A 27,234-nucleotide genomic window follows, 5' to 3' on the forward strand; every position below is an offset into this window, starting at 1 on the left:
AACTGCTTTGATGAATGGAAAGGGCACTGTTAAAGAAGACTCTTGATATTCCATCCACACTTACGGGAAATGGATCTTTTAGCGTGGCAACACTTTTCCTTTGGAACTCCCTGCCTCCTGACATCAGGCAAGTGCCTTCACTGTATTCTTTGCAGTGCCTGCTTAAAACATTTTTACTGAGGCAAAAGTATCCAGACACATAGAAGTTACATGTGTTTTACCTCTTTTTTTACTACTGTCGATTTCAATCCCCTTTTGAACATTTTTAAATACCTGCTTTTAACTTTTATTCAGAATTTTAATGTTTTATTTTATGTTTTCATAAACCACTTAGAGGTTTTCTCTCAATAAAGCGGTATATAAATTTTATTAAATAAATAAATACATGCAAAAGATACTTTTGGACCAAATTTTTGACTCTAAGAGTTGCTGGACTATCTGAATCTTGCAGGAGATGATTCAAACTTTTCTTTTGAATGCTGGAATCTCAACCAACATTAACAACCTTTTCAGTATGCGCACACATAAAAATGACTTATTACAAAACATGTGAAATGTAAGATGTGAAATTTCTCTTGTTCAACACTTGGTGCAAACCTTTTCTTTTCTTACTCCCATTGGATATGCTACTAACAATAACAGAGATTGGATTGAACATAACACATTCAAAACGCTACACTATAATCCACAAGCCAGTCCTTTGCTATTTGTATTCCATTTCATCACCCTTATAACGATGCTCAAACACAGGGAAGATGGCAACATGAGAGACAAGGCCCTAATACTATTAGCTGGGACAATTTAGACAGCTGTGAGTGAAACAGATCTCTGGAACGCTTGCATGATTTAACAAATTTGATTCCCCCAAAGCACCATCCTTTCCCACAAAACAATGCAACATTTATTTGTACGGAGAGATGAACACCTTACGGACAGAATGACTTCTAAAAGTTGACCCAGGTCAGTGTTCTTCAAACGGAGCTATGAATAACATTTCTCTGCATCCACAAATCTAGCCCAACAAACCTGAAGGGGAGATTTTCCCAGACCCTCCTTTCCATCTCTTCCTCCCCTCCTCTTCCAAACATCTGTCTAAAACTTTCTGAGCTGGCACCATTCATTTCCCTAGCAGACTGCCTTGGCAGAAGGCACTTGACTTGCAACGGCTCCATTCTTTGTCTGCTACAGAAAAATCAACAGACCAGCTGATCATTCGGTGCCGGTTTAGAGTCAGCATTCAAGTTGCTGAATGGTGGGTGCTGCTGGCTTTTTGTGGATTTTCCAGCCCATCCTGCCAGGCACATTCCAAGGCTTACAGGGGTCGGCTGCTGCTGTAGGGAAAGGGAAAGTAGATTTGTGATGACAGAAGGAGAAAGCTATTCTCTCCAACTGTGAAAAGAAACAGATGTGTTGGTAGGGGCTGCCGAAGCAGCTGGATGACTTTTAGGAGGACAACGGATCTTCCAAAGGGAACAAAACATGCACTGATACAGAAAAGCAGGCCCTCTGGTGCTACCCACTCGCCTGAGACCCCAGAGAAGAATAAAGACAATGGTGAATTATCCACAGCAGAAGGAGAGGGATCGTTATGCTCCTTGGTCGCCAGTGAATTCAACTTAAGCAAAATCAGAGGCGTATTTCACAAGATGTGTTGAATTTTTGGGGTGGGGTGGGGGTGGGGAAGGAGCACTGATCTTGAACTTGTTTTATCTTTTTAATTTGTGAAATACAGTAGGTCGCTATAGAAGGCAATTAGGTGGAAACAGCCATTTCCCATTTTGTTTCTAATTTCTGGCCATGTGGCTATTAAATAAGAATGATCTGGAAAATGAATATTATTCTGTTCCTGTGGTCTTTAAAAAAAATGCACACTATTAGTCACCAATTGACATTTTTAGCACAAAATTATCTTTTAAAAAAACCATGCAGCAAATGAACTCTACTCTATCTCTGCGGATGCGGTCTTAAACAGATGTGCACTTTTAGTCACCAGTTACAATTTTTATCACAGAGAAAAAACATATAGGCTTTTCCCCAAGTATATTTGTCTACTATGGCATGAGGTTGTGAGATCTTGCACTGCAAATTATACAGTGAGGGGGGAAAGTATTTGATCCCCTGCTAAATTTGCCCATTTGCCCTCTGACGAAGGAATGACCAGTCCATAATTTTAATGGTAGGTTTATTGTAGCTGTGAGAGACAGAATAACAACAGGAAAACCCCCAGAAACCCAGAAGACAAAAGTCAGAGATTGATGTGAATTATAATGAGTGAAATAAGTATTTGATCCCCTATCAACCAGCCAGATGTCAGGTTACCTGGTATCTTCACTGTACGTAACGAGCTGAGATTAGAAGAACCTGCTGTAAAGGAGAGGTCTTACCTGTAATCCCAGCTCGTTAAGACACCTGTCGACAGAAGCAATCAATCCAGCAGATTCCAAAGTAGCCACCATGACCGAGACCAAAGAGGTGTCCAAGGATGTCAGGGACAAGACTGTAGACCTGCACAAGGCTGGACTGGGCTACAAGACTATTGCCAAGCAGCTTGGTGAGAACGTGACAACAGCTGGTGCAATAATTCGCAAATGGAAGAAACACAAAATAACTGTCAACCTCCCTCGGTCTGGGGTTCAATGCAAGATCTCATCTCATGGAGTTGCAATGATCAGGAGAATGGTGATGAAGCAACCCAGAACTACACGGGGGGAACTTGTCAATGATCTCAGGGCAGCTGGGACCATAGTCACCATGAAAACAGACATATTATGCTTTGGGGGTGTTTTTCTGCTAAGGGGACAGGACACCTTCACCGCATCGAAGGGACAATGGACGGGACCATGTATCGTCAAATCTTGGGTAAGCACCTCTTTCACTCAGCCAGGGCATTGAAAATGGGTTGAGGATGGTGTTCCAGCATGATAATGACTCAAAACACACGGCCAAGGCAACAAAGGAGTGGCTCAAGAAGAAGCACATTAAGGTTCTGGAGTGGCCTAGCCAGTCTCCAAACCTTAATCTCATCAAAAATCTGTGGAGGGAGCTGAAGGTTCGAGTAGCTACACATCAGCCTCGAAATCTTACTGACTTGGAGAGGATCTGCAAAGAGGAGTGGGACAAAATACCTCCTGAGATGTGTGCAAACCTGGTGGCCACCTACAAGAAACATCTGACCTCTGTAATTGCCAACAAGGGTTTTGCCACCAAGTACTAAGCCATCTTTTGAAAAGAGATCAAGTATTTATTTCATTCATTACAATACATATCAATCTCTGACTTTTGTGCTCTGGGTTTCTGGGGGTTTTCCTGTTGTTATTCTGTCTCTCACAGCTACTATATACCTACCATTAAAATTATGGACTGGTCATTCCTTTGTCAGAGGGCAAACAGGCAAATTTAGCAGGGGATCAAATACTTTCCCATCTCACTGTATAAGCTCAACACTGACAATATATACCAGGAAACACAGACAGACTGAGAAAGACTCAATAAAACATGGTTTACTGGAACGGAGGATAATCAGTTTTGTTTGTTTCTTTGTTTGTTTAATTTTTATACCACCCTTCATCTAAAGATTTCAAGGCAGTTCACAGAAGATTATGATGCAGCAATCTGCAATAACAAGACAGAACTTGCAACGCTAAATAATGTAGATACTTCTCTAGTCAGTTTCTTTTTTATATAAAAGGAAGTTGTTTGTTTATTTATTACATTTATATCTCACCTTTTCCCAGGGAATTCATGGGATTCCCTGATATGACCCTGCATTCAGATCATCACCAGATCCCAGTCAGCTTACTTTTACCAATGTTGTTGCATCACGTGCATTTAGACTGCTGGTTAAGGGAGTTTTTTTCTCCATTAGGGACCCCTGGCCCACAGAAAACACAATGCTCGGGGCCTGATCCAGCCTTGTCAGGTGAGCCAGACGGAAACAGCTCTCAAGGGCATTTTCAAAGCCTATTTGAGAAGCCTTCTAAGCATTCCTCCCTACTCTGGTCCACATGATTCAACGTTGGCCAACTGGTCTCCCTTTGGGCTGTCTACTCCTCCCCCTGAACCCCCTGCCAAAGCTTCACTGCACAGTGACCACAGACTTGAGCCAACTCTACCTGTCTCTGAACACATTCTCTCTCCTCTCACACACACCGACACATCTGCCTAACAGTACTTGTAGGATGTGTGCTTGTGCTTCAGCACTGCTTCCCAGAGACTTCAGAGCTGGCTGAATTTACTGAAAGACCAGAGGTAACACTGTGGACCAGATACAACCCATGGACTGAATCCCCACCTCTGCTCTAGGCTATGCCTGTGGAACCCAACGGTCAACTCTGCATGCACAGAGGGGAGCAGGATCATGGACCCTACGTGTGTGCTCCCAGGTCTTCAGCCAGGAACTATGGTTATGCCATGGTTCCCAAATACATACAGGCCTTAGGCATCTACAGTTCTAAGTGCTTCACTCCTGTTCTTACATTCCACATGACATGCAGAGGTCAGGACTGACAGGCACATCAAGGCTGAGGGGTGGGGCCAGTGGACAAAATCCCACTCCTTTCCATGCACTGATTGAACACATGAACAGGAGAACATGAAAGCAAGGTTTAGGTGAGTTATTGAAAAGTAGTAAGATTTCAACCAAGATGACAACTGAAATACCCTCAATAACCTGGCCCAGTCCAAAACACCCTAGCTTAACCAAGTTCTCCCAACCGTTTATGGTTGCTCACTAGGCTCTAGTACATGGATGTGGACCCTCAGACCAAATGCTTCCATGGGTTTCCATTTGGTCCTCAGGACTCTCCCCAGCCCACACCCTTCATCAACACTCCTTGGGTGCTTTTGCCTAGCTGCAATATGTCCTTGCAGTGTGATAATGCCTCTTGCTTGCCCGGTGCGAACTACACAAGCCAAGCCAACTAGATTGGATGAGGAAGACAGTATCTATTGTTCACAGGACATCTGCAGGAGAGCACACAGAATTCCTTCCTCCCCCTCCACCCGCACAAGGGACTTTCCAATCTCAAAGCATCCATCAAAAAAAATATTAGCCTTGTCAGTTTCAACAGCCAAGAATCTGTGGAAAGCATAGCATTTGTCCAAGGTACAGAATTTTGCAGTTTAGGTGCTTTGAGGAAAATGTGAGAATCTTGCAACAAAGGGGGCAAACTTGGGAGAAGTGCAACACATCACAAAGCAACAAATGAACATCTAATATGCATTTATTGTGCAATAATGATGGTGAAAGCAATTCCAGCAACTCTAATCATACCTCAGAAAGATTTAATGTCTGGTTTTGGAAACTCCTATTTGAACAGTTTGGCCTTGTCTTCCTATACAACATGAAACATGGCGAGGGAGACAATGGGCCTTGTTGCTTGTGGGCAGAGTGCCCAACTGCTGAACCCAACCAGCACAATATGGGCCATTCTGGAAGTCTGGACAATCATCTTATTGATGAACTGTCATCTCTAAACCAGGAACTCTGAACTTTAAGTAAGAGACAGCAGAAAAGGCAGACAAGGCTTTCCAGTTTGCTGAACAAATGACAGACTGGCTCCCCTCCTCCTTCACAGGGTGGTGGGAGGACTCAAGAAGCGGAAAAGAGAAAAGAGAGAAAGTGCTTGAAAAATGCCCAGAAGGCTCAATGAAGGAACGGCACTCCTGTCCCCTGCTCCCACACTATGAACAATCACATTCTTCCAAGTGCCTTATTGCAATGCTCAAAATTAATATAGTGAGATCCTTCATAAATAAGTGACTCCCAGTTTTCCATTCTGAGCCTTTGCTTGTAGTTTTGCTCTGGATTCAGATCACAGCACAGGGGTTCCCTAGGTTAACATCCTTAGCCTGAGGTTTGAATTTTTGACTGGAAGCACACTTCCCCTTCTTAACAATGCTTCCTCTTTTTTTGCTAGAAAGCTGGACATCCGAAAGTTGACTCAAAGCCTTTGGCTGTCCAAGTGCTGTCTCAGCTTCCGACAACCTTTTCCTCCAGCAAAATCAACCCAGCATATTGTGGCACGTTTACCAGCTCCAAAAAACTCTACATGGAGAAGACAACATCAACTTGATGGTGGTCCCATTTGCTTCCTCACCAAGGTTGAGAACGTACATGCATTGGGTACCAAACATTCTGCCTTTGGCCAGATTGTCATATGGAGAGATATATGGTCCTTCTATGACATCATTAAAAGTAGGGTTAGTGTCTTGCCATCAGTGCAGATACTTGTGGAGCAGCGGGGAGTGGTGAACTTCAGCTTTCTGTACACTAACTACTGCAGTGTGTGGGCTAAAGACTTCACATGTTGTTGGCATCCACCTGTCTCAAGAGAGAATGGAGTGTGCCTCTGGGGGTGAAGTCAAACTGCTGCATTAGCATCACTGAAGTGACCTTTCTAGGGCACAAGCCTCGGCAGTGTGTATGGGCTGCTCAGACAGCAGGACCTCCTTCTCGGCTTCGCTGATGTGGCCCAAAGGAAAGCAGAGAAATACGTTTGGCACCAGCTTGGCTGCAGGAGTTGCTGAGAGGAGGCATACAAGGTGCCGTCCAAATCCCCTCTATTTGTGTAGGGTTTACTTCCTAAGCCTTTTCTTCTCCCAAATATATCCTGTAAGGCAGTGGAGGTTTAGCATCAGAGTTTTCCTTCTCCTAGAGTCCCAGGTTGATGGGCCCCATCTGCCCCTCACTTCCCTCCACAGCAGCCTTTCTCAACCTGTGGGTCCCCAGATGTTGAACTACAACTCCCATCACCCCTAGCTAGCAAGGCCAGAGCTCAGAGATGATGGGAGTTGTAGTCCAACACAACACCTGGGGACCTACAGCTTATGAACAGCTGCTCCACAGCATGTGCATAAACTGCGTTCTTGACTGTTGGAACCAGTATTGATCATATCTGCTCAATCCGCAGTAGCCTTCTTAACTCACCAAGGGTTTGAGACTCATCCTCACCTGGTTTATCCAGCCAATTGAAGCTGCTTCCCAGGGTGTGGCCACTGTTGCATGAAGACAGCTTCTAGGAGCCACAGGCTTGACATGCCTTCTCGCATATTACAGGCACAGAAACCAGGTGATAGATAGGAAAAGGGGGAAGTAGATGCATCAAACAGGTATGAATATCAGAAATTAGAATAGAGCGGTATATTGCAGAAGGAGAAAGAACTTGCCAGCAAAAATTTTATTTCATATTCTATCCAGGAAAATAAGGGAACTTTTGTGATCACATATTCTTTCCCTTTGTTCTACAATGTAGCTATGACTTGAAATTCTATGTTAAACCAACAACAAGCAGCTTGATGGCATTCTAGCCAGGGTTGTAACTAATCAGTTCTTTGCCACACAAATGGCAGTTATGGACATTAAAGAAAAAATGGTTGCCTGGTCAGGGAAAACAAATATTTTACAAGTGATGGTAACTGCCCCTAACTAAATTTATTTCCTCACAGTATAACTCACTCTGTAAGCCTGCCTTTCTTGTTGAATCAAACACCATCATATTCTCCATCACTTGTAAACACTTGTAATTAAAATCCTTGTAGATTAAAAAAAAAAGAATTGGGGAAAAGAATTGCACGTGTTTCACTGCAGTGCAGTTTTCTTTATCAGTGTATTCACTGGCAAATGACCAGCTATTTTAAAAGCCAGCATACCAATTAATAATTCAGAAACATATAATTTTCCCACCATCAAATCTGACCTAGTAGCACACAAATTAAAAATGTCTGAATAGTTTGAATTTACGTAATTATGGATTTGGAGTGGATTCTGTTTGGCTTATGACCACAGGGGTGTGCGTATGTTACATGCAATGAGTGTACATAGAACACAGCAAGTTTTTACGAGCTCAGTAATGTCTAGACTGTCAGATAGCAGCTCTCCAGCGTTTCAGACAGGCTTCTCTCCCAGTTCTACCTGAAGATGCTGGGGACTAAGCCTGGGCCTTCTGCATGCAAAACAAATGCTCTGCCACTGAGATATGGCACTTCCCTATGCAATCTCTATGCAAACTATGTGAATAGTTGAGCTGTACAAGCTTTCAAACCCTTAACTCTCCCACATACACCATGCAGTGCATGGGCAGTAGGATGTGACTGAGTGCAAAAAACAGTCTGTTATTTGTTAATGTTCTTCAAAGACTTAAACCAGCAACCATGTCCTTGTGCTTTATTAAGGGCTGCTTCTGACACTGAGACAAAAATGTGACTGTGCTCACATAGCAAGAGGTGAGAAAACATCTTGGGTTGGATCCAGATCTAGCCATGCTTAGAGAAAACACACTGAAATAAATGGCACACATTATCCATCACGAACTTAAGTCCTACTGATTTCAACGCACCCCTCCAGGGCTGGGGATGTTCTGGGGCTCAAAACTCCCATAATGTCCAGGCAGCATAATCAGTGGTCATGGAGGATGGAAGTTATAGTCTCACAATATCTGGAAGGCCACAGGTTCCCCATGTGCAGTCTACTCTAAGCATGACTAAGTCTGGCTCAAGCCCAGGAGGTAGCAAATATAGCACAAACCCACTTCTCAACAAGGATACATATTTTGTGGGAAAGTATCCAGAGTCTGACAAATGTACATGCATGTATTTTAAGACACAGATGCTTGCATCTGCGTCTTTAAAAAGTAACACTGAAGGTGGCCTTTAACTGCCCTGAAGTCCCAGACTTGGCAAAACAGCCATTTATCGGATAGAAGAGATTTTGTTACTTAGCCTAGCCCAGACTTTGTTTTATATAAACAGAAGCCTATTATCTAGAGAGAATGAGAAGTTGCATTAAACCTCTAAAAGGCCATTAGATAAAACACTCTGAAGGTATCACTAATCTTGCCCTGGATTTAAGAGCTAGGTTATTGTTTTTATGCAGTGTTTCAGCATAAAAATCATTGGCAAAAAACCCCTTAAAAACTGCTGATGAATGTGTTTGTGCTCTGTCAGTAACTCTCATTAACTCAAGCCTTCTTGAAACATTTGATGCTTATGTTTTACTCTTCAATCTCTATTTTGCACTAACAAACCTCCAAGAGATTATTGCAGCTCAACTGTAATTTAGTGATTTCTCTTTTCTCAGCATCACTGTTTGATTATTGCTTACATTGTACACTGTAATTTAAGGACTGCCTCTAGAGACAGTTTCTGAAGCTCTTCTCACTTTCCAAATTCAGAATTGGCAGAAGTCAGCAGAGTTCAGTTCTACAGCTTGGTCTGAACTTTACCCAAAGGTCACAGAGAGAAATTTGGAGGTGCTTGACTGGAAGACCCATCTCACATGACTTAAGATCATCCATTCAGATAGGTGAATCAATGTAAGAATTCAGTCCTTTAATAAGAAGCCTGAAATGATCAAAGCTGCTGGGAAGTCTATAAATTACTATGTAGTAAAACCACCCCGTCGATAATAAGTAAAATTTAATGGTTCAGCTATTCAAACATCAGAATTTGAGACATTATTTATGGGAGTTGCAGTCCAACAGCATCTACAGCAGGGATTTCCAAATTGTAGTCTGCGGACCAGCAGTGGTCCACGAGCTTCATTCAGGTGGTTCACAGAATGTAAAAATAGACAGAAAAATCTGCCAAGGCCCTCAGCAATTTCCAAGTGGTCTGTGGAGGACTACTGATCTAGAGGTACACAGGTTAGCCACACCTGTCCTATGGTGCTAATGGGTTATAAAGGAAGACAAAACATACAGCCATGAAAATATTGTTAGTACCTAGCCTACCGTATATTGTTATATTGCTATTGTTAGCACCTAGCCTATAACTTAACTCTCCAAACAAGCTTAATGGTTTACTGTATGTTCACTTTTGTGCCCAATACAGAGAAGCTATCCCTAAACTCTAGTGGCATTAGGATGTTAACAGACTCACAGGTTTTCTGTAAAGGGAGACACCTCAATTCAGTTTTAATAAACCCCATTCTGAATATCTTAGTCTAGTGAAGGTTCACATTCTAGGTACCATGGCTGTTTCTTGGTGGGTCACTGCTATCTAGAACCAGTACAAACAGATTTTACTTTTGCAGGAAACAGACAAAACTGATACCTCTGAAGGGTCACACACATTGCTTTAAAAATTTCAGCTGCAGGGGGAAAAACACAAGTAACTGGAGATTACTTCTGCTTAGTTTCTTAATAATGATCTGGAACAACTCCTTTCAGTTTCAGGCTTAATTCAACCCAGGATGTAGTTATTATCTTACAAAACAGGAAACACCCTTAAATAATCATTACATATTGGGGAACAAAAATATATTGTTTCTTCAATCTTCAGAGGACTTGAAAGCCAATATCTAAATTAAAACTTGGAAGCTGGGTAACGTCACTATCCTATTTTAGGAGCAGGGCAGACAGGACTTCTTTCTTTTTTATTGTCTCATGAAAATCTCAAAGCAAATTGACAGTACAATTGAAGTGCAAAAATTATTGAGCCTTGAGACCTTGCTCAAAACACACATTTTGATCTGAACAAAAGACACCAGGAAAGAAGAAGCAAGAGTCCCAGCTATCGCCCTCTCCTGCCCGAAACAAACCAGGACTGTGCCAAGAAAATGCACGTGGCAAAAAGGAGCACTAGGTCCTGGTGGGCTACCCCCTCACCCGCTTGTGATTGGCCAAGAGGGTAACCAGCCAATCAGGATTTTCATATATATTTTTTCCTTTCCCCCCCTTCACTTCTCACTTTCCTCTGCGGCCCCCTAGCCTCAGGCTATGGCCCCCCATTTACACATTTTTCACCTGGGGCCTCCTTGGAATATCCTGGGGCTCCCCTAGAATATCCATGGGGCCCTAGGGGGCCATATGGCCCCCGGTTGGGAAACACTGGCCTTGCCTATATGTAGTCTATTTGTAGCTGGGCACATCAAAGAGGACATTAATTCAAGACACCATTAATTCAAGACACTCAGTGGAGCATATGCTTGTACAACAAGAACTATGGGTGGTATACAACTAAGTTCCATTTAAATTAATGGACCTAACTTAGTCAAGTTCCTCTGTTTCAGTGGGTCTACTCTGAGTAAAAGTTAGTTGAAAACACTCTGTATATTTAAATATAAGCTGATGTCCAACCATTGTAAAACCAAAACATGGTACATACAGCAAATAGCTCCCGAGAAGAGCACACTTGTAGTCATAACTGTTTATTTTCTGTTTGTACTTAAGGTAAACCACACATTCCATTTTTAGCCAACATGCAGACACGGAAGCAGACACAACTCAGCTTCGACTGCATGGGGAGCTTAGAACTATGAAGATCGGAGGAGCATTGGTTCATTACATGTGAACAGAGGATGTGTAGCCTACACACACACATACACACACTGCAAGCACATTCCAGAATGTACAAAATGGGCCAACAAAAATAGTCAGAACATGAACAAGTGGGGTAGAAGATCCCCCTAAATAACCTGAAAACAAACAAAAAGAATGCAAGGAAATACAAAGTAGCTTCAGAAGGAGGACTAACTTTACCAGTGTCATGTTGTTCTGACATACATAGAAAATGGCCTTTTACCAAGGTAGAGCATTGGTTATTCTAACTCAACGCCATTTATACCAGGGCTGGGGTTCCTGTGACCATCAAGCTATCTTGAACTCCAACTCCCATCCGCCTCAGCTAGCATGTTCCATGGTCAGGGGTGAGGGAAGCTGTAGCCCAATAATATCTGGAAGGCCACTGGTTTCCCACTTCTGACCCATGCTGAGTGGCGGCAGGGATTTAAGATGGCAGTCTTTCCCATCCCCAACTTGGAGATGTGAGGACTGTGTCAGCATATAAGATAGTAGCTCTGCCTCTGCGCTACCCCACTCCCAATTACATTTCTGTAGCAAACTTTAATTAATTATAACAAGGTTTTCTGTATCAAAAGGAGTCTCAGTTGTTTATTCCCAGCTTTACAACCCATGGTTTATCAAGTCTAGAATGACTGAACCAGGTCATGAGCTTAATTTGATTCCATTACGGCAAACTCAACCTAGATTAAAAGACCTCTTTGCTTTTACATATGCATGCATGCATGAAATGTGTGTCAAAGCTTCCATGATTAAAAACTGAACTTTTCCTCATCCTTTTCAACTCCCCGCACCCCCAAGACATAAGTGATCAAGAGCGCGCAAAAATATTTCCACCTTTCTTTTTATTTGTATAACTCTTCTTTGATAATACTGAGACAGAAGATTACTGAGCTGACACATTTTGTTTCCAGAAAGCCCCCATTGTCTGAGCTGCATTCAAAAGAGATTTATGTAACATCTACGACGAAAACAGGAGGAAGATGGAAAGCCTGAACAAAAGGGAAAGGAGCTGAAAATGAATATTAAACATGGACTTTATTCAACCTCCAGTTATTAGGGTTCCCACCTTTTTCATGTAGAGGCAGGAATTAATCTTTCCCAGTCACTACAGTTTTAAGTTGGGGAGATACTTCACAGGTTCACTTTCATCTGACATACAGCTAGTGAGAGCACCATGACTTCAGAAGATGCTTCAGTTTCAACTCTCAGAAGCAATAACCCATCCTATAAAGCAATAACCCATCCTATATAGCAAGAAGAAAGCTTTTTGGGGGGTGGGTGGATACCTCGTTCTTATAGAATTATACTACCCATAACAAAAGAGATCAGTTATATGTAGAATGTAAGGCTGCAAAATTCGAGTCTACTTGAACTCTGTGCATTTTGAAAGCTTGGTCCAGAAAGCTCAGGTGCTAGTGGAGGTACATTAGGGCCAATTCAGATAATCAGCAACCACCTTGTATCCACTTGGCATGTGCCCCACATATTGCGGAAGCTGTCCCTGCTAGCCTCCTTCCATACAGTGAGCTCAGCATCCCTACCTCTCAGTATCTTTCTGCTTCTGTGAATTTCCATGTAATTGTGAAGGGATACTAAATGCTAGACTTAACCACGTGGCTGGAAAGTAAGCTACACTTAGGAGCAGACTACAAACAATGGGCTGGTTTGGGCGCAACTCTAAACCCTAGTTTAGCATTATGAGAATTATTATTATTATTATTATTATTATTATTATTATTATTATTCCAATCAATCAATCAATCTTTATTACGGTCCAAAGACCCAACAAATCGTTACAAAGCAATGCACAATTCAGACAGCCTACCTCCAGGTTAAAAAAGCATTTTGTTCTGACTTAAAGATAGGGATCATTGGTTTTTGCAACCACCAATAAAAACTTCGCCACTGCTAATGTTCAAGCGTTTGTCCGGACTTCCAATAGGAACCTGACATAGTGAGCCTCTGATTTTCCCAGGAAAGGTACCAGCAAGGGTAATATCAGTTCAGCCCTGGCTTGCTCATATTTCGCACAGTGCAGCAAAATATGTTTTATAGAATTGATGTCTTGATTATTCAAATTGTTATACTACCCTTCATCCGAGGGTGGTTTACAATAGAAAAACACACAAATACATAACAAAGTAACAAACAAAAACAATTACCCCCACTACAGTTTAAAAGGTCAGGCACCTAAAGACATGTAACAGAGGAATCGGTGAGCCTCCCTGGGGAAAGCATTCCACAAAATGGGGAGCCACCACAGAAAAGGCCCACTCTAATGGAGCAGGCACACAAAGAATGAGCCTAGCCTCCATTGGAAGGCTATCCCACCATCCTTCGACAGTGAACACAAAGAGTTAGAATGGTTTTGCTTCCATTTCTGATGCATAGCAATTTGCCATGTTGTTTGAATCCAGACAGCCTGTGGTTAATCCCAACTATGGTTAATGAAAACAAGCCAGCTTCACACCACAGCTTACGAAGCAGGCTTATTTTTGTTCACCATAATGAAAATTAACCACAGCTCAGGGTTTGGTTAATCTTACTGGAAACAAAAACTTCTAATCTCCTCACAATCACACCAGAAAAGCGGGGTTTGGGGGTGGAGGGACCGTGCAAGCCTGGGTTGGGGAAGACTGGAGCCTACTCTGATAAAGCTAAATCATGGTTTACCATTACATCAAAACAAATCCAGTAAATTGCCACACTGCTCTTCAGTGTCTGAATCTACCCACAGTGGTGACAAAAGCACATTGCCCTTTCTCATTGGCCCTGTCCTTTCCAGTCAGCCTGCATGTGATTTTTCAAAAAGTATCCCTAGTTCATAGCTCATAGATGCACAGTATAGAAGAATGTTTCTCAGTTTGTTGCAACAGGCCATTACTCAATGGTGAAGCCTATGCTTTGCATGCAGAAGGTCCAAGAATCAACCCCCGTCATCTCTAGTTATACTGCCTCAGTTGGGCAATAAGGACCATAGGGTAGGGGTTGAATACCTGTGGCGCTCTAGATGTTGTTGGACTATGCATCCCATCATCCCTGACCATTGGCCATGCTGTCTGGAACTGATGGGAGCCATGAGTACAAATCATTTCCCATCCCTGTTCTAGAGTCATTGGAAGTTAAAATAATGGACAAGTGGAATGTGGTATACTGCATCTTCATATGGTCACAGTATGCAACATATGCAAAATTAAACATTTTACCTAAGTTCTTCTGGTGGTGGAAATGACAGTTACATGCTAGGCTATGTACTATTGCTGTCTGTCGATGTAATGCAGATGTTTAAACAGTGGTCTGCTAAAGGGATGCCCTTGCCTTTATGTTACCCTTTACACAACCTGGAAGACTTAAGCCTGGTACTGAAATCCCATTACTGCTCCCATAAAACTAAAGCGCATGATCGCCCTTGAGAGGAGCTGTCCTGAGCTAAAACAGACGTTAACTGGGAGGATGAGGCAGGTGGTGGATCTAAGGGGGAAGGGGGAAAATGCAGCCACACAAATATACCACAAACATATTTGCAGGAGGGACAGCAGGAACCCATTCATTTTAGGTTAAAGGCACTTAAAACCAAAACAACAACAATAAGGTTCTGACACACATCCAAGATCTTCCCATAATCCAAGCACATTAGACGAAGGCGAGAAGGCAAAACAGAGAAAGCTCAGGGGACGTGGAAACACCCAGCCGTTCCCAAAATAGGAATAGATCAGATAATCACAGCTGGAACATGCATGGGATTGTACTCCCTTTGCATACCGTGGCCTAACAATGCCGAGCTCTCACACGCAGCAGTGCAAACAACGGGGTCAGGAAGTCCATTCCTTCACTAAAAATACTATGAGAAAGAAGGCCGAAAGCAGACTCAGACTCATGCCACTCACCACCCATTTTCCAGTGGCATAAGACTGAAAAAACCGGCAAGGGAAAGGCTGTTTCTTTGGAACAGAAAACTCTGTTCAAGAGGCTATGAAATCTAAGTATCTCCATGGGAAATGAGACCTGGGCCGTGGCAAGCTAAAGGAGAGGGAGTCTCCAGTTTGGGTGAGGGGGATGGACCTGTGGCCCTCCAGATGTTGAGAGTTGGGAGTCAGACAACATCTGGGAGGAACTCAGGTTCCCCATCTCTGATCTAATGGAAAGTCCTTCAAATAACCTTTCAATCTGATTATTAATTTATACAGTGCGTGTATGAGAGTCATATGTGATGATAGACCAGGGATCTGCTAAAGAAGTTGTTGAGAAAAGCAGTGAACAGGAATGAAAGAATGCAAAGAAGCTGGGGTTTTTTGAGGTTGGGGGTATATTTGTGGGCCATCCCAAACTCCCTTTTCTTATCACAACTGCTGACCTCTTAAAATCTGACTCACGCCTAGATGCCTTTTGGTCTTTTCCAAGTGAGTCTGTCACTGCAACATACAAAGGGTAATGGATTTCTTAATATTTGGTGCCTTATCTGACAATTTGCCAAGAACCAGAACCTCTCTCTGTGGTCTGCATGCAAATAAAGTGCCCTTTGCACACAAGAGACCCCAAGACGGGACCTGGCAGCAGGACCACGCAGAAAAATAAAACAACACAAAATTATTGTAAAACCAAATCCTGCCTTAAATGCCTGACAGCTGTAGCCATACACCTGGAGTTCAGAAAGGAGGATGCCTGTCTAATCTCATTTGGTAGGGACATAGGCCTGGACCCACCACACTGAATGCAAACAAATGCAAATCTTCAGGTCTATCTTAACTACACAAACAATGGGTAGGGCCGGTGATACAGCTGTACACCCAGCCCAGCAGTGGAGCTCTACTTCCCAGTCACTGTGGCAATTAACTTCATGCACATAAAGCATGGGTGGCTAAACCTGTGACCCTCCAGGTGTGGTCAAACTAACTCCCATCAGCATAGAGGGAGCTATTATTTTTTTTGTGTGTGTGTTGTCGTCTGAAAGCCAATTCTCTCTCTACTATTTTTCTCAGCAGCTCTTCCATGTACCTGCTGAGAGCATAAAATGGAGGAGGAAGTGGGAATCCAGGTAGGCTGCCCTGTGCTCCTTGCAGGAAAGATGAGATAAAGATGCTGCTCACATGAAATGGAAAGCTGGAAACAAAAGTCCCCAAAGTTAGTATCCCAGTTCCTCCTCAGACTTAGGAACTAATTCTCCATTCACTTCTCACACATAAAAAAGATGAAACAAATGGCATTCTAATCTTTTAATTACATGAAACACAATGACTTCAGCAACTAGAAGTTTCCCGCACCACTCAATCGCCCAGGAGTTTTGATCCTGCAGAAAAGGGGGAAAATAGGTTTCTGAACCATTTTTATAGGCTTCTGGGGGGAAAATATATATTTAAAAGGTACTTTATTATTTGATCCTGGTCTTGAATTAGCTCCATGATGAGAAAACAAGCCAATTAGTGTAGGTTTCTGAATTGCGGGTTTATCTGGTGGGTGGGTGGGTGTGTCTGTGTGTTATGAACTGCTTAGCATTTTATAAATGCTTTTGGTTGGATAGGAGTTGAAAACACTGCATCCACTGTTCTTCTAGCTTCCGACATTCTTATGCAGAGGACTCCCACTTCCCCACATGCCCTTTTGAAGGGTTTTCCAGCTTTCCTCTTGAGTAAACAGTGTAAGTCAGAAAGCTTCTCTCTGAATTGACTCGGCCTATTTTCCCCATTGAAGCTTAAAGCTGTGTTATCAACTGTGGGGTACAAGGGAGTGCAGAGTCTTATTGCAGAGGGAAGCCTAGTTTTATTTGCTTGGATGGACATTGTTTTGCTATGCAGAGTCCCATCACCTGTCAAAGACAATTGCCAAGCACAAATGGAGAGGCTGAATCAGCACTAGTCATTTATGCAGGCAAGAAAATCTTCTTCCAAGGTGCATGATTCCTAAACCGACTGCCTTGGGGACAAACAGGACTCTGCCCAAAACAATTCTCCACCCCAGTCTTTCAAATGCAGCTGCCGATGTAGACTTTGAACTGCTGCCCATTACAACAGTGTATATCAATTTCATCTTGAGTTAAAAAAAAACCCAACTCCCATACTCCAGCTCAAACATCTGAGGTGTTGGGGCCTTTGGCACAACCCCACTGTGCTAGAGGGATGGAAATGATGACAGTGGCAACACTTAAAGAGGAACAGATGTTGCACTTATGTGGGGATCTGATCTGGCCAGCTGACTTTTAAATTATTTGTACGAGACCTTCCACTGCCAGGTCATCTGGGCAGGAAGATCCCAGTGAAAAAAACAGTGAACATCCACACATTTAGAAAGTACATCATCTTCCTACAGTCTTTACCAAGATGAACTCTGACAGCTTGCCCGGAATGCAAACCCCAAATCTACTCATCATAATTTACATAAGAAGGGCATCAAAAAGGCAGCAGATGTGAGGCTTTCAGTGTGTTAGGCAGATGTATTTATGGACATGAATAAGATGCTAGTAGGAATTCCTTCCTGAGCCACCATCTCATTCAACCGAGATTTTGGATAAATCTTAACTGGAAAAGTCAGAGTATGGACCAGTAGCACCACATAGATACAGAATAATATAAACACCCTAGCACTTTAACACTGTTTTGAAGTAAATGCTGTGTAAGGTAAAGGTAAAGGGACCCCTGACCATTAGGTCCAGTCGTGACCGACTCTGGGGTTGCGGCGCTCATCTCGCTTTATTGGCCGAGGGAGCCAGCGTATAGCTTCCAGGTCATGTGGCCACCATGACCAAGCCGCTTCTGGCGAACCAGAGCAGCGCACGGAAACGCCGTTTACCTTCCTGCCGGAGCGGTACCTATTTATCTACTTGCACTTTGACGTGCTTTCGAACTGCTAGGTTGGCAGGAGCAGGGACCGAGCAACAGGCGCTCACCCCGTCACGGGGATTCAAACCGCCAACCTTCTGATCGGCAAGTCCTAGGCTCTGTGGTTTAACCCACAGCGCCACCCGCGTCCCAAATGCTGTGTAGGTGTTATCTAATAGAACCAACTAATGTAAGACTATGGAAGTTCATCCTCTGAGAGCAGGGATGGGGGATTGGTGGTCCTCAGACTCCCATCAGACTCAGCCAGCATGGCTAATAGGAGTCAAAGTTCAACAACATCTGGAGGGCCACAAGTTCCTGATCTCTGTCATAGGGGATTCAACTGATGATCAAACACACTTGTGATTTTGCCTGTTTTACTACAAGGTCATTGTTGAGGCACAGCTGCTAAGCAGCTGTGGAGAATCGCAGGAAGTTATCACTTCAGATCACGCTCATTCTCATCGCACAGAGTCATTTTCCCCTTTATCATGCACTTTCACTTGAGCCACTGAGTTAGAGGAAGTTAAAGACGGTCACTCAGATAGGATACATACATCAAAGCTTCGTGTATCAAGCTCTTCCCATATAGTCATGGGAGATCACTTCCAGCAACCCCTATGTGTGAGCCAGCGAGCTAGAGCTACTTATTGTTTATTTCATTTCAGCCACCAACTACACAGACCGCACCCATCATTGTATTTGATACAAACAAAAAAGAGACACACGGCATTACACCCAGGCTTGCAATCTACTAAACTAAGGGCTATTCCCTTTGGATTTGTTCTGAGAACAGAATACATCAACGACTCAGTATTCAAAGTCACCCAGACTGAAACACTGGAAGTTCCTTGGCTTCTGGGTTGTGACCTGCTGTTACTGTACATTTTGACCATCCAATTAAAAATTGGCAAATCTTTGCAAACAGCTGGAGTGTTTTTTTTTTTTTGTTTTGTTTTTTTGGTAGAATGGGAAAAAATAACCACCACCCTTCTAGATTTCTCAGCAGCTGCTTTTCAGGAATGCGGAGTTAAACTTCCAGCAGACAAACTTTGAGAAAAGAAGACCCTCTCCTCAACACACACCTCTAGGGGCTGTTTAATATGTTATGATCTACTTCCACGGGTGTAATAGCCATATTGGAAAACACCAGTTTGCCTCAATGTGTGACTTCTATGCTACATGTGCAAATGAAGGCAGCACCTGCCCAGTACATGAACTTTCAGAATGAACAATGGAGATTGTCTCTGAGCAGGAAATTAAGATGTCTGCATAGGCATTCACTTGCAGAGTGTACTGTGACTTCAAAGCAAATGATGAAGTTGTTCGAAGAAGCGACTGAGTACAAGTATATAGTTCAGTCAGTTCAGGTCAGAGCATACTTTTGCAACAGGAGATTCTGCTGAAATGCCATCCTTCACAATAAGTTCCTACCCAAAGCATACAGCTACATTCCTCAAGTCCTGTGAGATTATGTCACAAAATTTTGCAGTGTTATGTTCATACATATATTTTTTTTTAAAGGCAAGAAAACCTCCACATAGGTAATTTGAAATGTAAATACGTTTTGCAACTCCCTTTATCGTCAGGGGTACCTGGAACCTTGGATTAATGGGAAGTTCAGACAAAGGGAAGCAGTATTTGGGTGTAATTAAACTGCCATGAAACCACAGGGGAGCTATCTAAGGAAACAATGGTCCTGAATCCTTTGACATCCATCACAAGCAGGGCAAAGGCTCTGCTGACACCATTGTTCACTACATATATACTAGTTGATCTCCAAGGAAAGCAGATGCAAAAGCAAATAAGGCAGTTTCTTTGACCAGGCAAACTTTTTGTAACTGTAGGATATTCCAAGCCTTTGACTTCTACTTTGTGAGGCAAATTATAAAGTTGACATACCTCACCACAATAGACAAATCAAGCCCCAGAGAGCCGGACTTTGAAGGAGAATATGAGGAGAAAGTGACATTGATTCACCACGCATCTTATTTATCCCTTCAATTATTTGTGCCATCTGTCTTCAGCATTTGACTCCCACTAACCCACTCCCACATTCCCTCTTACAATGTGACTGCTCCTTCCAATTACGTTTAAAGACTGGTATTTATTCATGCGCAGTTTTCAGAATCAATGGCATCCTTTCTTACTTGCAAACTGGCAGGCACCAATTTCAGAAGGACCATTGTTTTCTCCCGATGAGGAACTCTTTACACAACTTCTGCAGAATAGATAGCTATCCCTCTTTGTTTAGAGTGCCAGTGGATCCCTTACAGCAACCCGGTTGTTCTCAGACTGTCAAAGGGTGAGGATTTCTCTCCAGTATAATTATTCATTCAGTTCTTCCTCCATTCTAATTTACATCAAACACGTCCATCATTTTAAAAACCGAATTGCCAACAAGAATTTGCAGTTAGATCTTCAGGACTGGCAGGCCAGACGCTGCGTACCTTAAAAGCATCCTTATTGAAGAGGCAAACTTCTGATTAAATAACTCCCCAATACCTTAAATAATTTGGTTTCAGCTAAAAGCCTTTGAGGATTTTAACCAGGAACTATTTCCATTAGTGGGAAATCCCTAGGCAATGTCCACCAGAGGTACCTTCAGCACTCTCTGAAAGAATATTTATGTAAAGTAAGCTTGAATTAATTTGCCGCTTGTTTTGAACACATCTCTTTCAAGGATGCCTTCATGAAATTCCCCCATGACCAGTTCAGAACTAACTTCAGTTACTTCCATTGATCCCGATCATCCCAATTCATTTTCATATTCACATTATCACTCTACCAATTCTTTATTAAAATCTTTATACCTGGCGTCAAAAGCCAGAATGTACAGGCACCAGACTTGTGGAAAACATTGATCTTTGAATATTCAGCAGATGTCCTCTTAATTAATCTGGGGAAGGGTGTTATTCTTTTATCAGTTATAACAGGGGTAGTCAACCTAAAGCCCATGGGCCACAAGCGGCCCACGGGGGTCATTTAACTGGCCCATGAGCCGCCCCCAAACCAAGCCGCCCGCTCGTCTAGTCCCCGTGTGCTGTGCTAAACCGGCGCAGCACGGCGGGGGACTCGCTTCCGCTGCACCGGAAATCGCGTCTGCGCAGACACAGACGCTGGAAATCCGGCCCACAGAGGGATCTTCACTAGAGTGAACCGGCCCAGGCGAGGTAAACCTTGCCGACCCCTGAGTTATAAAGTCCACAGTGAGGGGTTCACTTCACCATTTCAAAACATGGTTACAGAATTATTCCACACCACTTCAGTGGCATCTTAAAAAGCCACATTAGCAACATCAGTATTTCTTATTGACAGATTTCTGAAACTCAAGGTATGTGTTACTGACATCAGTTGCATATATTGACTCATTTGCTGCCAATAACAATTAGCTGCTTGTTTCAGAGAGGGAGAGGGGAGAGGCGGCACGGAGGTTGATGTGGTGCAGGTGCAGGCATGGGAACATCGGCAATGAGCCTGGCACTGGGAAGCCAGGTGAGGAGCACAGCCCCACCACGCCCTGCCCCACTGACTAGTCCTCACACACAGAGCCACAGTCGCTTGTGAGCATGCAGTGGGGCCAGAAGCTTAGAGCAAGGGATTCCTAACACGACAGCTAGAAGGGGACTTGGGGGCTTTGCATTCAAAGACACAATTCTAGGGATCTCTCTGCACAGCACACCTGCAGTGCTGGCCATTCCAGCTATGAGGAAGCAACCTGTGTCCCATCCATCCAGAACAAAACTGATCAGGAATATCCCTATGATCAGTGGGTGAATGGGGAACTGTCCCACCTATCTCAGCCTGCCCTCAGCCAACCCCACCTTCCTGCCTTACAAGTTGGCTGGGGGTAGGGATGGCCCTAGATATTAGCTTCCTCCTCTTGACCCTGTTTTGCCCTTGTAGAACTCAGCAAGGAGGAGAATGGGGACAAAACATTTGGCTCCACCTGCCATTGATTCTGGCTCCCCTGGCTCCTATTGGCCTCCCTACCTTAAGCTCTTCCAGTCCCAATGGACACCAGCCACCACTGCCTAGGATATGTGGCTTCAGAGGATGGCTGGCCCTGTATCAGAGGGACTGTTTCTCACTTGTGGAAAGTGAAGTGGAGCAGATCAGCACACCCACTACATACTGAAACTTGAGGCTCACACAACAAAATGCAGCAAGCTAAACTTGTGTGAGTTCCACTGGAATGAATGCAGGTTTTTAAGCAGAGCTTGGATGGCCATCTGTCATGGATGCTTTAGTTGAGATTCCTGCATTGGGGTTGGACTAGATGACTCTTGGGGTCCCTTCCAACTCTACAATTCCAAGATTCTATGAATGGGAGCAGTGGAGCAGCTCTTGGGGACTTCTTTACTTTCTTACATGGTCTTAGGATGTTGCATTCTGACCATAGTAACAGTTCAGTACGCATTTCTTTATTTCTTTACGAGACACCATTTTCCCTCTCCCTGCTTGTATTATAGGGCTCTGCTACAGACGCCTAGTAACCACAGGTAACCACAAGCCCATGGTGCAATCAGCATGGGCTTAATTAACTGCCTCCATACTACTGAAGATAACTGTATTTTCCAGCAAAGTTTTTGGTTGCTGAATTCTCTCACTAGGGTGCTTTCTGTCCATTGGCTCCGGAGAATGTGGTGGCTGCTTTGATCTGAAAATGGGATTTTCCAATCCTGCTAAGAAAGCAGATTATTTTAATCTTTTGCGCTGTGCAGATACATGCCTTGTACTGTCAATTGCCAAGACTTTAAAAGGGTTGTGTGTTTTTTCAAAGGGAACAAATAGTGTTTAGGAGTCATAAACAGTGATTGCGTTGCATAGGCCCCCAACTGTCATCGGAACACTTGAAAGCCAACTCCTATATGTGGAAGACGGATGAGACGCTAAAATGCTGCAGATTAATCTTCTAAGGAAAAAGGTAGGACCAACATGTGACTTGGAGCATTTAGAACTGCACTGAAAAAGTGAGAAAATACACTTCAGGGAATAAAGTAGTCCAAGGCAATTAAAGTCACAGATCAGGGTCCTCTAGCTTCTTTTACTCCAAATAATAGGCTATTGATTTAGGTGTGAACTCTAACTCCAATTCACTGTGTGAGTCACATGCCCCTGCTTCTGACATTACATTGGAAATGGGAATGATTCATGGGTCTGCTATTCCCTTTTCTCTGCAAGGTCCAAATTGGCTTTAATTTCCTGCCTGGAAAGATTAATAGGCACCCTGAGCAGACATGTGCATTATTTGACTATCCTATCAAAGATCCAAGGATGAGTGTATGGTCTGTGCACTTGTTTCAACTTTCTGGAGGAGTTGGGCCACTACTGGCCTTCATGATATCCCATGGCAACCATTGGCAAAGTTCCTGTGCTTTCCCAGAAATCGCAGCTTCTGAATTTAAACACAAAGTAGTTCAGTTTGAAAGGTGAAGTGCCACACATACTGACTAAGTGGGAATGCTGGCAAATTGCACCCAAGGGGCACATCCTATCTATGTAAACAACAGAAGCAAGAGGACCAGATACATGAACCATGTCTCACTACTTATCAGCTGCCCAACCATAGATCACTGATCACATGTGCATCACGTAATCCTCCTGTTGCAGAATAAACAGGGTCCCATGCTAAATGAAGTTGAGTGTTCCTAACTAACCGAGAGCAGGACTGTGTACAGAATCATCAGACTGGCAGCAATAGCCTGCTCAATATGCATGTGGGTGCAGTAGGCAAAATCAATAATGTCCTATCCTTTATATCAGTGGCTAAGAATCCAGTGTCATCATGAAAATTGTAACAGCAAGATATAGGTGGTGGGGACCAGATTCTGACCATCTTTCCATGCTCTACTTTAAATTGAAGCTTGGCTGTTGATTCACAGAACACTGGGTCCATATTTGACTGTCACTGCTTAGATCTAAATGGTGCTACCTCCAAGAGAGAACTAAGACAGACACACCTCGTCACAGAAACATAATAATTCACCTCACACAGCTTATTCCTGCAAAATGAATCAGAGTGTTAGGAATTTACCTGCTCCACAAGTCATGTGGCTACACATCTTTTGTGAGAGAGCACCAGCTAGCTAGCATGTGCGTGACTCAATGAAGGCAGCAGACTGACTGGCTTTGACCCAGGCTAGGAAGTGCCCAGGATGTTAGCCATTACAGAGCTTGGGGGTATTCTTCTTTTAATAAAACTGTCTGGTGAGTAAGAGAGAGAAGTTAGATTATATTATTTATAATAGCAACTGTGACTGCATTCTACATCCTGCCTAATCAAAATCCCCTCTTAGCAGCTACATCCTGCCTAATCTAAATATCCTCTCTGATTTCAAATAGATAGGGCTTTGTTCTTTTGATTTCCAGAAAAAAGCTATGAGCAGTGGGCTTGAAGGTCTATCTATAGTAATAGATTCCTCTTCGTCCTCATGAAATACGTGTTACATTGCCAACTCCTAGGGGCCCAAGGTCCCTTCCAATAAAATATGTGAGGGGGCCACCCCCCCACCCAATTTGATGGGCATTGCCATTCAAATGGTTTGCATGCACCACTATTTGTGATCAATTATGCAGGCTGGGGCTTACCTGCCTCCCCCCCCCCCCCATATTGGCACCCCTGTAACCAATAGACCAGTGGTGGAAGCAACACTTCTTGAATTCTTATATAAGAGAAAAAGACACACAAAGGAAACCGGTGGTATTGCACCAAGTGGCAATCATGCTAAAGCATTTAATAAATAAAAAATACTGTACTGTATATAGGAAGCTGTCATACACACAGAAACACAGGAGGATTCCCTATATGCATCCAGGCCATTGCTCCACCCATCTAGTTTAGTACTGTCTCCACTGACTACCAGTGTCTTCTGTCTGAAATAGAAGATGGCAGGGATTGAACTTGGAACCTCCTGCATATAATGAAGCTATAACTTGAAAGGTATGTATCATTTCAAGTACCAGACACCATGTCCCATAGTAAATGGATGCTTCCATGCCATCAATGTCCACTGCATACAATGTTGGGTGTATATCTTGGAAACCGAGGTTGAAATCCAAATCTACTAGGGTCCCATGTAATGGTACTGAGCAAACCTCGCCTCCATTTATTTCTCAGGGAGTGAATGGAGTAAAGAACTGCTGTTACCTCATCTGCCTTGTGAACCTTTGCGAACAGGCTGTAGATCTGCCTCACATAACAGTTTGGCATCTACACAATATCATCCTAATGAAGACCATATGATTTCCATATTACAGATTAAAAGGAGTCAAAGGCATAATTTGGGACCAAACTCTTACATAATATCCATTCTCTTCAAGGAAGTTAACAGTGCAGTGCTCATTAATAACAAAGACTGACTCAAGACATTTTGGGTGCCTGAGGCAAAGGGGAAAAGGTGGCATCCCCCCCCCCCCATTTCCACATCCAGAAGTTGGCTGAACAACAGGTGACTGTCACTTCAACTCTGGTGATGGAAGGGCATCCTCCATCATGCCTTAAGGCAGCAGGGAGGGCAGGTCATATGGCAAACACAGCTGTATCTTCCAATGTCTCACCACCGATCCTTCCGCTTATTCTGCAGCATACGTTGCCTGAGGTGGCGGCCTCACTCTGCCCAACGCTAAGACTGGCCCTGTCAATAATTGTCTTCAGAGATACTGATCTGAGGTCTTCAGATGATGTATCAAGCCATTTTATGGGCTTGATTTAAGGCAGTGGTGAGGGAACTTGGGGCTCTGCAGACCCTGTTGGTCTCCGTCAGCCCCAGGTAACAGAGCCAAAGGTCAGAGGGTGACTGGAGCTCAGAGTCCAACAACATATTCAGGGCCACAGATTCCCACTCCTGGCCACTAGCAAGATAATAAATGGGCCTCGACGACACAACTTGTTTCCTTGCCGCTACATGGTGAACTAATACACACAGAACAGTTTGCAGCATGGGTCACAGTGGAGCACCTCTATGCAACAGCTGTGTTGTAAGATGTGGGGGCAATAAAAGCTTTGCCCAAGAAATGGATTTCTATGAATCTGACCCGAAAGAAATAACTTTCCTCTTATTCAAATTATTCAAAATCAAATGTTTCCCACTGTGATTTCATGTCAGTATAAATCTAGGCAAACGGACCCTATGATTTAGATCACCAGATCTGTTCTCTCTGAATGAGGCTGTGCACTTTTAAAAAACTGATTACCAAAAGAAAATCTTACTGAACTACTTAATATTTTCTGCATAACACAAATAACAAGCTTGACAACAAATCAGTGAATTAAGTTCCAATAAAAAACATGGTCTACCTGATTACACAATACAGGCTTTACTTTTCCAATTTTCTTAACAATCCTGGGTTGGATCCAGAATTAGCTGAACTTAGTTCCCTTAGAAATCAATGGTATAGGTCCCATTGCTTTAAGTGGGTGCTCACTGCAGCTAACTGAGCCTAGGAACTTTCTGTTTCTAGGATAATTAGGTGCTGATATTTCAACTGATTTTATTATATATAAATTGTGCAACAGTCTGCAAACTTAATCTATTAGCAGCAGTGTCTCTTTCTTTGCAATTATATTTCCTAATTTATTCAACAGCATGTATCAAAGACAAACATAGATGTCTCAAAGTTAATATAACTGTAAGATTCTTTCTGGACCACAATGAGTCCTGAAATCATGCTCTTGGTTTTGCTGGAGGGACATCAGGACAAATGTTGGCCTTGCTGGTGTTTCCCCTAGATTCTGGCCAACAAGACAGTTATGTTTATTGAGAGAAACAAGAACATATGTTGCAAAGAGTCAGATTCCAACAAAAACTCAGACTAGCATGGGAATGAAATTTCATGGCAAAATCTGTATGGTTAGCTAAAGGCCTGCTCAGATCACTTTTTATATTTTATTTTAGAGTCTATCTGCTATTCTATCAGTCCTTCCGCAGATTACCAACCATGAGTCAAAATCTAGTCTTGAAACCTTGGATTGGATCCATATTTAGTTAGCTGAATTTAGGATTGGATCCATATTTAGTTTAGCTGAACTTAGGTCCCATTGAAATCAATGGGACAAGTTAGTCATACCTGAAGTCTCACCAATTGCAGTGGGAACTAGCTAACCTAGACTGCATACAAAT

General features: G+C 43.1%; 1 protein-coding gene across 3 annotated transcripts in view; it reads right to left on the reverse strand.

Annotated features, from left to right (window-relative positions):
• The window catches only part of AFAP1L2 (actin filament associated protein 1 like 2), a 74,540-nt gene that overhangs the window by 26,812 nt on the left and 20,494 nt on the right, over nt 1-27,234 (reverse strand). Inside the window, exon 2 of one of the 3 annotated variants that reach the window (XM_081005968.1) lies at nt 6,953-7,040. The exons of the other annotated variants lie outside the window; for them this stretch is intronic. The gene's annotated coding sequence lies outside the window, so the exon portion shown is untranslated. The remainder of the gene's footprint in view (nt 1-6,952; nt 7,041-27,234) is intronic. 3 annotated transcript variants of the gene reach the window in all.

This window comes from Podarcis pityusensis (assembly GCF_964106645.2).
Source record: "Podarcis pityusensis genome assembly, chromosome: 5".
NCBI lineage: Eukaryota > Metazoa > Chordata > Lepidosauria > Squamata > Lacertidae > Podarcis > Podarcis pityusensis.